Source organism: Cupressus sempervirens, chromosome 3 (genome assembly GCF_028749045.1).
Source record: "Cupressus sempervirens isolate cs-2001-9-10 chromosome 3, ASM2874904v1, whole genome shotgun sequence".
NCBI classification, from domain to species: domain Eukaryota; kingdom Viridiplantae; phylum Streptophyta; class Pinopsida; order Cupressales; family Cupressaceae; genus Cupressus; species Cupressus sempervirens.
This window is the reverse complement of record NC_143120.1, coordinates 817,697,955-817,713,972: the sequence shown is the minus strand read 5'-3', so window position 1 is coordinate 817,713,972 and position 16,018 is coordinate 817,697,955.

The window sequence follows — 16,018 nt, the reverse complement described above, 5'->3', positions numbered from 1 at the left end:
AAAAAAATGATATACTATCAAAATTCTACGAATTGGAAAATGTCTTGAAAAAATGATCCTCTTAGTAATAAGTGCTCTGATGTATCTACAAAAGAAATTATATATTCTAAAAAAGAAAAAACAAAAAAACCAAGTGGTCAAAACTTGGAAATCTTAGTGTGTGTCCTTGACACTTGGCCTTTCTCCATCATGTCTTGTTTGTGTTTCCTTGGTTTGGAATAGGTCTTTCTCTAGGGGGCATAACTGTGTTCTCTTTGGTCTCTTGGCTATGTTAGTCTTTAGGATACCTCACAAATGGTGTTTTCAACACCACCCCAACTATATTTTTCAATACGAACTCTAACATTGAGTGTTTTTCAAAACTTATCAGTTTGGTTTTACCTAGTTTTGTCATGTGATCCTACCTACTTGCAAGCATTTGATCATTATCCTTAGAACTCAGTATCAGTTAATACACTTAAATTTTTAAATGAAAACACTTAATGTTTGACATATGTCATGATCTTTTCTTTATATGCTAACTGTTATTAATTTTCATTGAGTGCCCTTGTCTGATAAGTCTCTATGGGATGCATAGCTAGAGGACTTGGGGCATGGGGCATGTTTTTATTCATTTTATGCTTGTGGGTGTGCTATTGAAACTCTAGAGTGTCTCTTGTTGTCCCCTTGAAACACTCAGGAGATTTGAGGCATCATCCTTGCTTGTTTTTGCACAATTGTTCTTATGTTCATCTTGGCATCTATGCCTTGATGCGAGCATGGTTTTGCTACATTAAATTGGGTAAGCTAAGATCAAAGTCATCTTGACATTTATGTCTTTGATTTTTATGTTAGAATCTTTTCACATTCCAATCAGATATAAATCACATTCATATCTTCATAGTTGCACTTGTGACTAGTAATGATTGTGTGATTTTTCAATGTTCATTAATAATGGCCCAATGATGAAAATAAGTTCTTTTACATTCTCTAATGAATGATGAACACAAAATCCTATGTTAGAGTTTTTCTATTTCATTTAAACCTTTGAATTTTGATGTAGCTTGTATTATTAGACTTCATGTTAGTTTGCATTTTTAGGTTGCATTATGAGTTTGAGAGAGTTTTTTGTTCATCTTTCTTGTGGACTTTTAATCAGTTGTGGTCATGTTTTGATCTTCATTTCCTTATCTTCTGTCATGATCCCAATCAAAATTTCTATCTTAAATAGTTGATTAATATTGGGGCATTCTATTTCTTATGGAAAATTTTCTTCTAATTCAACTTTGGGGCATAATATTTCATGCTTGATGATCTACCTTGGTTCTATGATTCTTATATCTTTCATCTTACATCAAGAACTTTATCTTTTGTTTGATTTGATCAAATTTATCAATTTGTTGTTTCTCCTCTATCTCATTTCGATTTCAATAATGAGGGGGCAGTACCTATCAACTTCAATCCTTGATTTAGTTTTATCAATTTTATCCTAGACTTTTTTAAGTCAAAATTTATTTGTATTCTTTGTCCTGATGTGTTCCCAAATCAACTAGACATCTAGGTCGTTTTGTTATCCCAAATGGATCTCACACTTCAATTTATTTCTTTGACTACATGTGCTCCCAAATAGATCACACATTAGTCAAAGAGGGGCAAATGTATGCATGCTAAAATGGTCACCTAGACTATGGGTCCCCATTATTCAATTTATCAAATTTCTTGAATCAATGGTTTGCAATATTTTATTAAATCAATTCAAATCAATTTCTTTGATCAAATTGTAATTAATTTAATTATTTCAATATTTACTAAAGATTTGATCATTTTATCCTATGTCTTATTTAATTAAAAGACAACCTCTCTTAATTAAATAATTAATCCACATTTAATTAATTCAAACAAAAACCCCTTTTTTATTTTAATTAAATATTACCTATTTAATTAAAAGAACTTGCTCTCTTTTAATTAAATAAAATCCCCTTTGAATTAAAAGAAGATCCTTCTTTTAATTAAATAAATGAAATCCCACTTGAAAAAAAGGAAATAAATTAAATAAAAATTAAATAAATTCTTTTTTTCTCTATACTTAAATGGACATATTTCTAAGTGGGATTCCAATTGATTCTCCTCCTCTTTTCTCATTGGTAGAATTTTGTCTCACACGGATCATTCTTTCTCCACTCTTGATTAAATCTTATTGCTTTTTAATCTTAATCATCTATTCTTCTTTATAAGGGAGAGCTCTCTCCTCATTTTTGACATCCATGATTATGCTATTGTTATGTTGTAGGTTTGGAGAGCAATTTTTGGAGGAATTTGAGCATTAAAGCTTTTTGTCAAGAACTTCTATCTTCTTGTCTTCTTCTATCACGTTTCCATGGCTTCCATCATCATGATCCATCCTTGCATTTTCATATTATCTTAGATCCATATTTGTTTTCATAGATTAATAGTGCATTTTTATTTACTTTCATAGATTAGATTTCATTTCTTACATTTCTTTGCATTTTCATCATTTAGATTAGTTTGTATCTTCATTTGCATTCATATTTTGATCTTTGAATCTCTCATTTTATGGTGTACTTGCATTGGCACAAACTAGGTCAAACTAAGGGGCTCCATCACAAACCCTTGCACTCCATGAATAGAGAGCTATGATCTACCATTCAGCACATCATTCTTGAGCAATCTTGGATATAATGACTCATAGAAGTGTGCTCACATTTTTAGGCATGCACTCATAATGTGTTGATGAGATCCTCACATTCACATTTCCCATAGATTTATAGTTGTGGTTATGAGTTCCATGAATGATGGTGTTGTTCACATTATGTACTGTAATGTAACTATTTGTGATATGTTCTTCCTTTCATTGTATGATGATATCACTTTGAAAAATAATCTAGAGTGGCTTAATCTCCAAATAAAATGCACTAAAGACAAAACAAAGTCAAACTTTTTTTCCAAATTCATCAAAATTTAGTGATTTTTTGTCCAAATTTTTTGTTGTTTTCGACTACAAATTATGCATATCATGAAGATCAAATGCTGAAATTTTTAGAAAAATCAATGATGTTTTTTTATTTTTTGAAATTTGGTCAACTGTATAGTTTGTAGAGAGGAGAGTTGCCTCCCAATTTGAATGGATTAGTTTGAATGTATATAATCCAAAGTGGCTCAATTTGAATTATAGTGTGGCAGAGTGTCAGGTCGAGGATTGATAGTCATCATCATTGGGATTAGTAACGATATAAAATCTTCCATTTTGACCTCTGATGGCATTTTTGCCAAATTTGATGGCACAATCAACTAGCCTCTTTTTGTTATTAACCTAGTCCAAATCACAATGACAATAGTCATTACTAGGGTTCCCTATTCCATATGACATATAACTCAACTTTCTTCTCAAAGTATTCAGACCCCTGCACAATACCTCATGAAATTCCTTAATAATTCCAAGGACATAATCCCAAAGATATACAACATATATTAGATATAAAACACTACTAGAACCAACTTTGATGGTACTAAAAGATTTTCTTTGTGAATAGCTTTCATTAGATTCAATTGTATATACAAAGAAAAATTTAAATACCATGTTGAGAATAATATGTACACATGAATAATAGAATTTGTCACCCTCTCCTCTTTTCTAGGATTAATAGAAAGTTTTATTAAAGAGCATAAATATATATATAACATTATCAAATTCATTTGTTAGCTCTTTGTATTCTTTGTAAGAAGAAACCATTGGAGTTGGCAAGTTGTTTGAAAAACATACTACTTTTTATTTTTAACCTATATACTCATAATACCACTCACAAAGAAAGAATTTAGGAAGTTTGTATCCCTTTGTGCAATGTTAGGTCTATTATTGAAGGAAAGAAGAGTGGCAAGGGTGAAAATATATCATATAGTCTTTTGTAAATGTTTATATTAGTTTTCATGTTATCTCATAGAAATATAACATATTTTGGGCATTTTTGTCTTTTGATCTCTTTATTCTTTTCATTTAGCTTCTAAATTTTGGATGAAATAAATTATAAATAAATAAGATGAGAAATCAATGTAAAGTAAAATTTCCACTTTGATATAAACTCAATTAAAAAGAACTCAAAGGGATTACCATTCACATTCACAATTTTGTTGTATGCTTGTCTTAGTGCATGTGACTCACCTAGAAAATATTCTAGAACTTAATTAAATGTTTGGAACTTTTGGTCTATCTCATAGATTTTAAATACAACCATATCAATAATGTGCTAGTTATCATTATGGGCTACAAATTCATTTTAAGAAAATTTAGGAGATAGAATCTAAATATGATTGATTTCATATAGATAGTACAAGTCTACATATGTAAGCTAGACCCTAAACTATAAAGTCAAGTTGCAATAAAGAAAAAATAAATAGAAATATTATCATATAGATCTACACACATGATTAATATCATGGGAATCTCTAAACATTCATATATAAAGAAATTAACATCTACGACACACATTCTTTAATAAGAAAGTCAACCAAGTTCTCTCTTCATTAATACTGATTTATAACATAATTATATATTTTATTACTTAATATATATCATCAAATTACAAACAAATCATTTAATTTATCCCATGGGCTATTGACTAGGTGAATCTCCACTTGAAAACCATAATGTTGTAGTGGACAACAGTTCATATTGGAAAAATCCTTAGCAATTCCATCGATCGTGCTCATCCTCAATACTCTAGCATTCTATATTATCAACCAAAAAGTCATTAGGGAAGAAAAAGTGGTGTAATGGAAGAAAAATAGAGCTCCCATGTTTGCAATTTTTCTTTGTCTAGTAGTTGGTTAATTATGAAATGACCTTCCACAAATAATTACCAAAAATGTTTTCTCCTTCAAAAGTAAATGCAATACCTTGAAAGATGCCAAGGTCTGGTTGATCCCTACAATTTAAAAATCACTACTAAAGGAATATAAAATGAATAAAAAAACTTAAAAAAAGTTTATTGTCATAAATTGTAGACAATAAGCCACCCATAAATGCTTATAAAGTCTAATAAACCTTATCTAAATTGAGTACCCAAGATCTTAACCATGCTTCAAATCTCAATTTTAAAAACTATGAATGCTTATTCCTTTGAAAAATCTATCACAAGTTTTAGTTGTGAAAATATTCTAGTGTCATTAAAATGAATACAATAACAAAATATTTTATATATGCTTGCATGACTGAAATAAAATACATAATTGACAAGATTGTTGCATTTCCCTTTGATTTAGTAGTGAATTTTACTAAAAAACTGTGATCACAACCCAGAGGGGTTTGATAAGATGAATTATAATTTCAAGCATAATGATGTTTAATGTTTATTTCCAATGACCTAGCTCATGAAATTGCTTATTCTAAATGAAATTAGAATCTTCAATCCATGGAAAGCACAAAAGTCCTATGAAAATGAAACACATATGGAGAAATTGAGGCCTTGTTGGTCTCTATAGTTTGTCATAAAAGTGTTCATTTTGAGACCTCTACAACATGAAAGGCATTTGACTATTTAGTGATGAGTAAGATACATCAAAATCCTTTATTATCTTTAGTCATATGAAAATAGTTTATGGTATTCAACAATAGGCTAGTTTTGGTAGCTTGGATAGTTGTTCATCCATTTTCTAAAAACTAGTAAATAATTATTTTCTAAACAAGTTTGTTGGATAGGAAAAATTATTTAGTAATTAATTAACCTCTTTTATAAATATCTAGAAACAAATTGGTTAGAATTTGTTAAGTTGTAATTGGGAGATTGTCAAAGTTCTAATAGTAAGAGGCAACAAATTTTGTATCTCTTAATTTTATGAAGTTTAATTTCTAATCTATAGAACCAGTTTTTCCTTAGGGCTTTTTCTAGGCATGATTTGTCCAAAAAAATTGTGTCATTATTTTACATATTTCTTTTTGTGTTTTTATTGGTGAAGTTGAAGTTTTGTTATTTTTCAATATTAGTTGTGAATTAATTTTTGAAAGCTAAATAATATTTATAAGATGGGAGATTAATAATCGTTGATTGCAATAGAATTTTTACATGGTATTAGAATTGTGTTGAGGGTAGAAAATTTTTTCCCTGGGAAAGAAATTTGAGGGTTTATAAAACCTAGTTTGACCTCTTTAGAAATATTATTTCTTTTATACGTTAAGATGACTTTAGCTGGTCTAAAAGATCATGATAGATTCGATGGTGACTCAAATTTTGGTTTCTAGAATGCTAGAAATTTCTTTATTGTTGGAAGAGGATGGTACTAAAGATAATGTTACTAGTGTTCTAAAACTATACCTATAGATCCAACACATCTTGCAGTGTACAAGAAGGATGGTACCAAGGTGAGGAGGATAATTCTTGATATTTTCAAGGACCATATTGTTCCACATATTGCAAAAGATATAGTGAAGAAAATGTGGGATAACATTCTAAGTCTTTACTAGAATGCTAACACCAATAGAAAGTTGATTCTCAAAGAAAATTTGAAGAATACCTAGATGCATAAGGGAAAAGATGTCACAAGTTACCTCACTAAGTTTAGACTTGTCAAAAATGAGTTTGTAGCTATTGGAGATAGCCCCAATGATGATGAGCTAGTACATATAGCCCTAAATGGGTTTACTAAGGAGTGGGATGTCTTTTCTCAAGTTGTTAGTAGATGAGACACCTTACTAAGTTGAGATCAATTATGGATTTTTTTAACTTAGGAGGAGTTTAGACTAAGTCTTTTAAAAGGGGTCAACAAGAGAGTATGTGTAGAATCATGGTGTGCCAAAAAGTGGCAATCTAAGAAATATGTACTTCTGAAATGCCTGAAAGAATTTCAAAATTTATTCTACTTTTTTTTCCACCCATCCTGATACCAAACCAAAATATTAATACCTTTACAAAGCCTATTATTTCTTTGGATACCAACCCTACATGGTGAACATTAAAAATGTCTTGAAAATATGTTTTTGGCATGTTCTTGTGTGTTTTTTACTCCAAACATGTGTCTAATGACTTTTTTCACCCAAATTTGATGAAATGAAAAGGGTTTCTTAAGAATGTTCTTATCTTTCCATTTATTTAATGTCTATCAAATTATGAGTTTAGTAAGTAATTATTATTTATTTTCTAATGGAGTTACACACAAAGTGTTCATTGACACACTCATTGAAAAAATATACAACTTTTAATTGGTATAACATTTTTGAAATCCAAAAGATGTGTCACATTATATACTTCATCTACTATAAGGAAAAAAAAAGTGTAAATTTTTAAATTAGTTAAGTTGGTCAGACATAGAATTTTTTTATTCCAAAAATACTATAGTATAAAATTCATAATTAATTATTTATTTGGAATTAAAAAAATACAAAAATATGTGTCACATCTGGGCATGATTATACTTCTTATATCTAGTATCTTAATTTTAGATGTAATCATTTGATTTTGATTAAGGTGGTCAGACATATGCTTACTTCTTATTTTTCTTCTAAAGCTTTTGTATTATTTCATTAAAATTCAAAATTTTGACGAATCAATTTTTTATTTCTTTAGATAAGGCCTATTAGTTGAGAAAATTAATTCAATATCCTAAAAATTCTTTCCTCGGAAATTTTTGATTGAAAGTTCATAACAAGTTTAAAATTGCACATCGAGTTGACATTACCCTAATTTGCTAATTTTTCATTGCCACTTAAGCGCATAGTTTGGTTGACCATGATCCTGAAAATACCCAAGAGTCACAAAAGTGAGGTGGAATCAGAAAAAAATTTCCTAGTGGGGAAATGGAAATAAAAGAAGGGGTTTAGCAAAGGATCAAATTCACAAAGTGAGAAGAAGAAGAAGGACCTATCTAATATCAAGTGGTTTGTCTACCATGATTTTTTCCATTATGTAAATGAGTGCCCAAAAAGGAAAAAAAATGAAAATAAGGGAAATAAGTAGGTGGTAGCTTTAGTAAGTGCAGATTATCTCTCTAGTAAAATGGAAGATGAGCTTTTACTCATAGCTTGTATGGTTATCTCAGCCACAATGTGTTTGGTATATAGAAAATGGGTATCATTTCATATGAAATGAGTTAGAGAGTACTTCTCCAAATATAAGGGGGAGAACACTTGTATCCATATTTCTATGGGGAACTTGTCCAAACTCAACTGAGTTAAGAAAGGGACTAATTAGTTTCAAAGGGAGAATGGGAAGATAATTACACTTCATGATGTGGTTCATGGTCTAGGATTGGATATGAATCTTATTTATGCATCAATTCTTCAGGGTAAAGGGTGTAATATACTCTCTAGAAGGGCACATGTGTTGATCAAGCATAAGGATTGGAGATCCCCCATAACTATTGGAGTTAGGACTGGTCTCCTTTATAGGTTCTAGTTTGATACTCTTAAAGCACTCATGAGAAGTAATAATCCTAGAGATCTTGGAGAGCTATAGCATAAGAGGATGGGTCATATTCGTCATAGAGCACTTAAATTTATTTATGAGATAGTGATAGGTATTCTAGAGGTGAGCACAAAGCATGATGATATAAGAAAGGGATAGGGAAGTTTGTAAAAACATCTTTTCCAAGGAGTGATACCAAATCTAATAATGTTCTTGATCTAGTACGTTCAAATTTATGTGGACCAATGTCGACAAATTCTTTTAGAGTATATGAGTACTATGTTACTTTTATTGATGAGTTCTCTAAAAATACAAGTAGATATACTCTTGAAGATTAGAGATAAGTTTTTTAGTTACTTCCAAGAGTTCAAAGGTCTTGTGGAGAACACAATGGGAAGGAAGGTAAAGATTCTTTAGTTAAACATTGAGGCAAGTACAAAGGAAATGACTTCCAAGAACTTTGTACCAAGGAAGGAATCAATAGAGAGTGGATTTTTCCTAAGAATCTACTATAGATTGGAGTTTCTAAGAGGGAGAATCATTATATATTAGAGGTAGCAAGGGCTAAGCTACATGACATGGACATGCCCCATTACTTATGGAATGAGGCATGTAGTATAATAGTATACATACATAACAAGGTTCCACACACCGTACTAGGGAATATAACACCAAAGGAAGATTTCACAAGGAAGAAGCAAGATACTAGTAACTTTAGTGTATTTCAAGGTTTATCATATTATGATATTCCAAGCAACACACATACCAAGTTAGATTAGATTGTAGAGAGGGGGTACTTTTTGCGGTATAGTGAAACCTCAAAGTCATATAATATTTGTTTGTGAGGGACCAAAAAAATTATAGTCAGATGTGGTGTAGGTTTCATGTAGGATAGGGCATTTAGAATATCCAAATATTTTCTAGTAGATGATGAGAGTAAGTAGGTGACAGAAGCTCCAAGGATAACTCAACCAAGTCAAGGGCATAAAAGCTTAAGTACAAGTAGTAGTAAAAGAATAAGCATAAGTGGTGAATATTTGTAGCACAGAATAATTGGTACAACTCATGAAATGCATCAAGAAGACATAGAGGTTTATATTTCATCATCTATAGTTGGAAGCTAGAACTATAAGGTTCAAGAGATATAAAGGGATACTCAGAAGTTTTTGGGAGCTCCTAGAAAGAGTATGAGTCAAAGGAGACAACCAACCAAATTCAATGATTATGTACATGGTATTATTGATTCAATTGGTAGATAGTGAGCCTTCCAACTATCAAGAGGCTACATAGCATCTAGTGTGATGAGATGTTATGTGATGCAAGATCATCCTAGGTGTAAGGGAAATCTTTCCCTACCAAAGAATATTTATACGTTTTCATTTGCAATAAGGTATATTTTATCACAGAGTTACAATTAATTGAAAATTACTATTTTTAGTATGTTATATGATCTCAAAATGTCCTAATTTCATAGGTGGAGGTTCATCTTAGTCATATCAGCTTACTTGTGAAGTTGCATTCTCATACCATATGTATTGTATAAGTTATATTTGTTGGTGTACAAAACCTATGAGCTTTGATTTGAAGACCTTAGAGGCTCTAAAATGAGGTCATTCCTAGGCTGACAAGACAAGCAAATCCAAAAGGTACTTATAGCTGAAAATTGGATATACAATTTGAAAGTTATGGCCTCTAGAAGTTGAGGTACCTTAAAACATAGTTAGGGTTGACCCTATGTAATAATTTTGGAAATATTTTTTTATTGAGTTTTTTCCATCCTTAAAGACTAGGGCTAGTGTCTAGAACCTTCCTGGGAGGTAAAAATTTTCCCATGTAAGGAAGGATTACAGTTATGTTTAGGTAGTTTTGGGTGGTACTTTGTAGCTTTGTGTTAAATGTTGTAAAGAAATTGTCCATGTGGCTTTTCATGTTGTATTTCTAAAAAAATTGTAATTCCACATTTGTGGTGATTATAAGAAGCCCATTTTCTATTCATGCAAAATTTTGTTGTTCTCTATTTCTATGTGTATTTGTGGTATCAAGGGAGGACCCTTCATCAAGTGGTATCAAAGCAAGAGTTCTTAAGTGTGTAAATAGATTGTTGACTATGAGGTAGTTTGCACCAAGACCATGGTTTGGACTAAGCATATAGATAGATCATTGAATGTGAGACAATTCTCACTAGGGTTTAAGTGAAATTGCAAAATGCTTCCACAAAGAGAGCATAGTAGAAGTTTTGTAGGTGTTGCACCTTCATGCCTAAGGGTTTTAGAGCCCTACAGAGAAAAATGCAAGAATTGGAAGAGAAATTGTGTAAAAGAATGGATCTTGTTGTAAGAGATGAAAGTGAGAATGAATGAGAAGAAGAAGAAGAAAATGAAAAAGAAGAGGTAGTTTTGAACCCAAAATAAGAGAGGCATTTTAGGACTATTTCCAAGATTGGAAAAATACCTAAGTTTGAGGTTCCCGCCTTTTCTTGGGAAACCTTAACCTGGAGGAATTGATCAATTAGATCAATGAATTATAAGAATACTTTGAGTATGAAGATATTGAAAATCCAAATAGGATCAAATTTTTGAAGACCGAATTGGAGGGTCATGTGAAGATCTAGTGGTAAGAGATCCAATTGGAGTGAAATCAAAGAGAGAAGGATAAAATCACAAGATGGGATCATATTATAACTAAGTTAAAGTTATAATTTATTTGTATGGATTATGAGCTTTATGTATTGAAGAAAATGCAAGGTTTGAAGCAATTGTGAAGATCTATGCAAGAGTATATAGAAGATCTCTATCAAGTTCTCATTAGAATAAGCCATGTAGAAGCTAATAACAAGAAAGTTTCTTGTTACCCTAATGGATTAAGGTCAACCATTTAAGAGGATATAAGTATAATTTTAATGAATGATATTGAGGAGGCATATGAGTTGTGTTGGAAATACAATAGGGAAGTAAATTCTGAGAGGGGGACATGGATTAACACTTAAAACTTTCAATCTCAAAAACTATTCACCATGCATCCATCTCACAATCTATGCATATAAACTAAAATACCAAATTAATAATATAAATCCATAGCATGAAAATAAAGCATTCAACACATATATGACACAAGATATTAGGTTACCTAGAAACCCTCCAAGGAGAAGGTAAAACTAGGGTGGGGGTGACACCCAAAAATCTTCACTACTGTAATAATAAAGTGTGTCCAATGAAGGTTACAATATTTTGATCATGAAACATGATCTACCTTGTGAAAGGTATTTCTTGTTAAAGGCTTACAAGATTGTTAGAACTTACCCTGTTAAAGGATTTCAACACCCTACTAAAAGTGTCCTTGGTAAAAGAACTTTAATTTACAATAAAGTAAGCACCCTGTTAAAGGATTTACAATAGCCTATCAAGACTACTCTGTTAAGATATTTAACTAATTCACCTATTATAATGTTTCAATAATGATCCTTCAGTTAGCACTCTATTTCTTGATGTTTGATCACCTCTTTTCTGATGTATACTTGATCCTTTCTAATAAGATGTATCTCTATTGTCTTCTAATTCCTTTCCTATGTTCTCCTCTAATTTATTCTATAATGTAACTCAAATTATAACTCATTAGTCACCATGAATGATTAGTTTGAATATGCAAACTTCTCTCCTTTCTCCTTACACATTCACTAAAAATTTAAGGGTTTTTCCTCCTTAAGAAGACCTAGGTGACTTAGGGTTAGGTATGAATCAATTATAGCGATTCACCCATATTGCCATTTAATCCTTCCCTTTTCTTGATTGGATGCATGTAATGCATATGGATTCACAATTAAGATTCATCATTATCATCAAAAGATGATAAAACAATCCTTAAGTTAGCCCAAAAATGGTTTACATACAAGTTTGTGCCATTACAAATAACTATGTCAAAACTCTATAACTTGGCACTTGAAGTCCCTGATGCTCAACATCAATTGCAACTTCAATGCTATAACTTAGCCTCTAAATGTCTTGGCATCCACTAATAACTCAGGATTTGGATAGCTTGGTGCATACTATCTACTTGACACTTGAGTGACTCAACACTTACTAGTTACTTGGCACATGCTAAATATCTATCACTTAGCATATACTATCTCAAAACTTATGCTTAGCATGTATTACTTTTTTTTCATTAACTAAGTAAATGAATTAAGTATATTTTCACTCATATGTCAAAACTAATCTAAGATTAACAATCTCCCCCTTTGACATGAGTGGTATAAATACTAGGTCATGCATGCATAACTCTAGCCTTTCAAGCATAACTCAAATAATATCAATTTAAATACAAAACTTCAAAACTTCAAAATTTTGCAAAAACTTATGACTCATTAGTCATACCTCAAAATTCAATAACTCCCCTGAGTGGATTGTGTTGTTCTATATCTAAATCAAAATCATTTCCCTAGCTAAGTTGATTTGCATTAGCTAATATGTGTACTTTATTTTCCTCAAAAATAGTGGCTCCCCCGAAAATATTATTGCTCATCATATCTCCACCATACTTATTTCTCCCCTTTTTTGAACTAATGTCAAAGGGTTATACATTAATAGTGTGTTTGTCAAAAAATGTTTTGTGGGCCTCAAGCATAATTTTCAAAGAAACATCCCAAATGTGACAAGCTACCTCCAATGATCTAATATGGATGGCTAGCTTGCCAACAAGGTGAACTAAGCCTTTATGAGTAGAAGGATGTGGATATTTCTTCAAGAGTGTTTTAGAAAACTAGTTCCTTATGAAATATGTCCATATGCAGAGTTAGGATAGACTAGATTCTAATCAATTTAGCCTTAATGTTTGCTTCATTTGTATGTAGCATTGGTAACTGACTCTAGGAGTTCAGGAGATTCTAAAAGTGTTTCTCACTTTGGGCTGGAGACTTTGGCAAAGTTATACCAGATGAATATATATGACTCTCCAACCTCAATATATGGCTTCCAAATTCTTGTGTGAAGAGTGTGGGATTGCACAATTTGGTGTATAAAGAGAAAATGTTCTCTAGTACCTTCTTTACATTATCAATTTTGGTTGCTAACTCAACCTTTGATAGTGCAATAGTACTTTATATTTTTTCATTGACCTTATTTTAAAAAAAATTCTCAGATCATGCAAGTAATTTTTCATTAGAGTCCAGGTCTATGTCATTGGGGTAAAAGCACAAACCTGTGTCACCTTTTATAAAGAAATGTGATATCAGAATATGACAGTTCAACATTAATGACAAAAAAAATGGTATTTGTGTTTAAAATATGAAGATGATGTAAACTAATGAAATGTGTAGAATTGTATGAATTTTATGCCTATAATATAATTTTTTTGACTAAGAATTTGTTCATTTTATTTTATTTTGAAGTCCCTTTTTTAACTGTAAAAAGTATAGGATGTAGTTCCTGTCAAACAAGTATGTGCAAATCACCTTTTTTTGTTCTAATTTGAAAATATTTTATAGATGACATGTATAGCTATTGCACAAAAAAAGAAATAATTATTTTTGATGTATATTTTCTTTGTTATAAGTACTCAAGTTCGACCTTGTTAGAATCCAACAGTTTTTTCCTCCCGTCAAAACTTCCCTATCAAATCTATACCTTCTTGAAAATAAATTACATATTCGTGAAGATGATTCTCTCCTCTAGTGATAAATATATATTTTTTTGTTTTTTTGATATGATTTACTATTTTCTATCATTTTTTGAGAGAGCATCTTCTGAAATGTTGAAATATCAACTTATAATATTTTGAGATTATAACATATCATAACTAATCAAAACACTCAAAAATTTATATAATGATGATATTGAATCTGAAATCTATAAAAGGGTATTTTTAGTTTTTCTTAAAAATTGAGTTTTGATAGAGAAATGAGATTTGACCAAAACAGATTTTTGTATCACAAACGGTGACACAGATCTATGTTTTTACCGATTGATCTTCTCAACTAACCTAGTTAGCTTCTCTATGATAGTCTTGGTTTCCTTAGGTGTTGATAGATCAAATGCATCAAGAAATTTTTTCTTGATATTTAACAAAGCTTGCTTCTACCTATGCTCCCTTCTAAGTAGTTATTTTTCCTTCTTCCTTGCAAGAGCATCCTAGAGTATGCCCATCTATTCAATAGTGATGGTTTCAAGATTAAACTTTGGTAACTCAATCACTTTGTCCAAGTTCACATCACTAATGATGTAACTTCTACTATCTTGGATGTGCTTGGACTAGGACTAGATGATTGTAGGGGTATAGCTTATATACTAGACCTATGAAGAGCTTGACTTGGAGGAGTAACAAATTTTGGTAAATTCACCAGTGTTTGTATTGCAAGTTGCTCCTTAGGTTTTGTAGTCATACCTAGCTCTTCAATCCTATCATTTACTTTCTCTTCATTTATAGATGCACCTTGATCTTGTGATGTATGTACAAGAGTAGCATCCTATACTATTTATCCATGTGTTCCTTTATTCTCTTTTGTGTCATCTTTTTGTCCTCCATGTGTCTCACCATTGTCATTTTCTTTGAACTTTTCATGTCTTGAGACTAGATCATTTTGTACCAATGTACTCATAGTAGAAGTAGTTGACTCCTTCCTTTGATATACCATAATAGGTAATGTAGTAGGTATCAAGGGAAATTGAGGAGGGATTATAGATGCCTCTTGTGTTTGAAATTTCTCCCCTATAGATGTCTTTTATGCCTTCTCAATCTCATCAACACTTACTAGTACAGGATTTTCACATAGTTTGGCCTAGGTAGTAGATTCTATCAATATATTCTTCAAGTCTTCCTTTGTAAGGGGATCGATGTTCTAAGAGATAGTATCAAAAACATCCTTTATCTTTACAATATCATTTTCTTTATTCAACTCATGTGGAGGATTGGCACTCAGCACTAGTGTATCTTGTACACTATGTTCTATCTACTATTCATCCTTAGCTAGTGCTTGTGTGTCTTCATGTGTTTTAGTGCCTTCCTCATGTGCAACTATCTTAGTGTCAACTGTGGTAACCTTAGTTACTTGTAGTTGTTCATCTTTGTCCTCTCCTACCTCAATAGGTGTCTGCATTATTGCCTTAGGTGTTGTGAAACCATATAATGATTTCCAAATCTGATTGGTCTTTTGTACAAAATCCTCAATATTATTCTTTAGTATGCTCAGTGCTATATATTTTGATGCAAATTTCCTTGCATTTCTCTTTATTGCCTTGGCCATTTTTTCCCTATCTAATTCTAGCCCATCACTTATGCAAGTGTAGACTATCTAATTTATCTTTCTATATTGAGACTATATTGCCACTTTTGCTCAACTCAATCAAGTAATTCCTTTGGTAAAGAGTTGGAAATCTCAATTGGATTTTGTTTGAATGTTGCTATCATGGTATATATTGACTCCTCTACTTGTTTCATCTCAACTTTTCTAAGTTTATCAAATTCAATATGTGTGAGACTAGATAAATCAGCATTATTTCTTGTGTTCTCACATATATTGTCTAAATCTAAGAAGGGACAATAACTTACCACTTTGAATTTTTTGTTTCCATTAGATTCAGTCCTCTCTTCATCAAATTTAGGTGGAGCTATGTACTTTATATTTGGTCTTTTCTCAA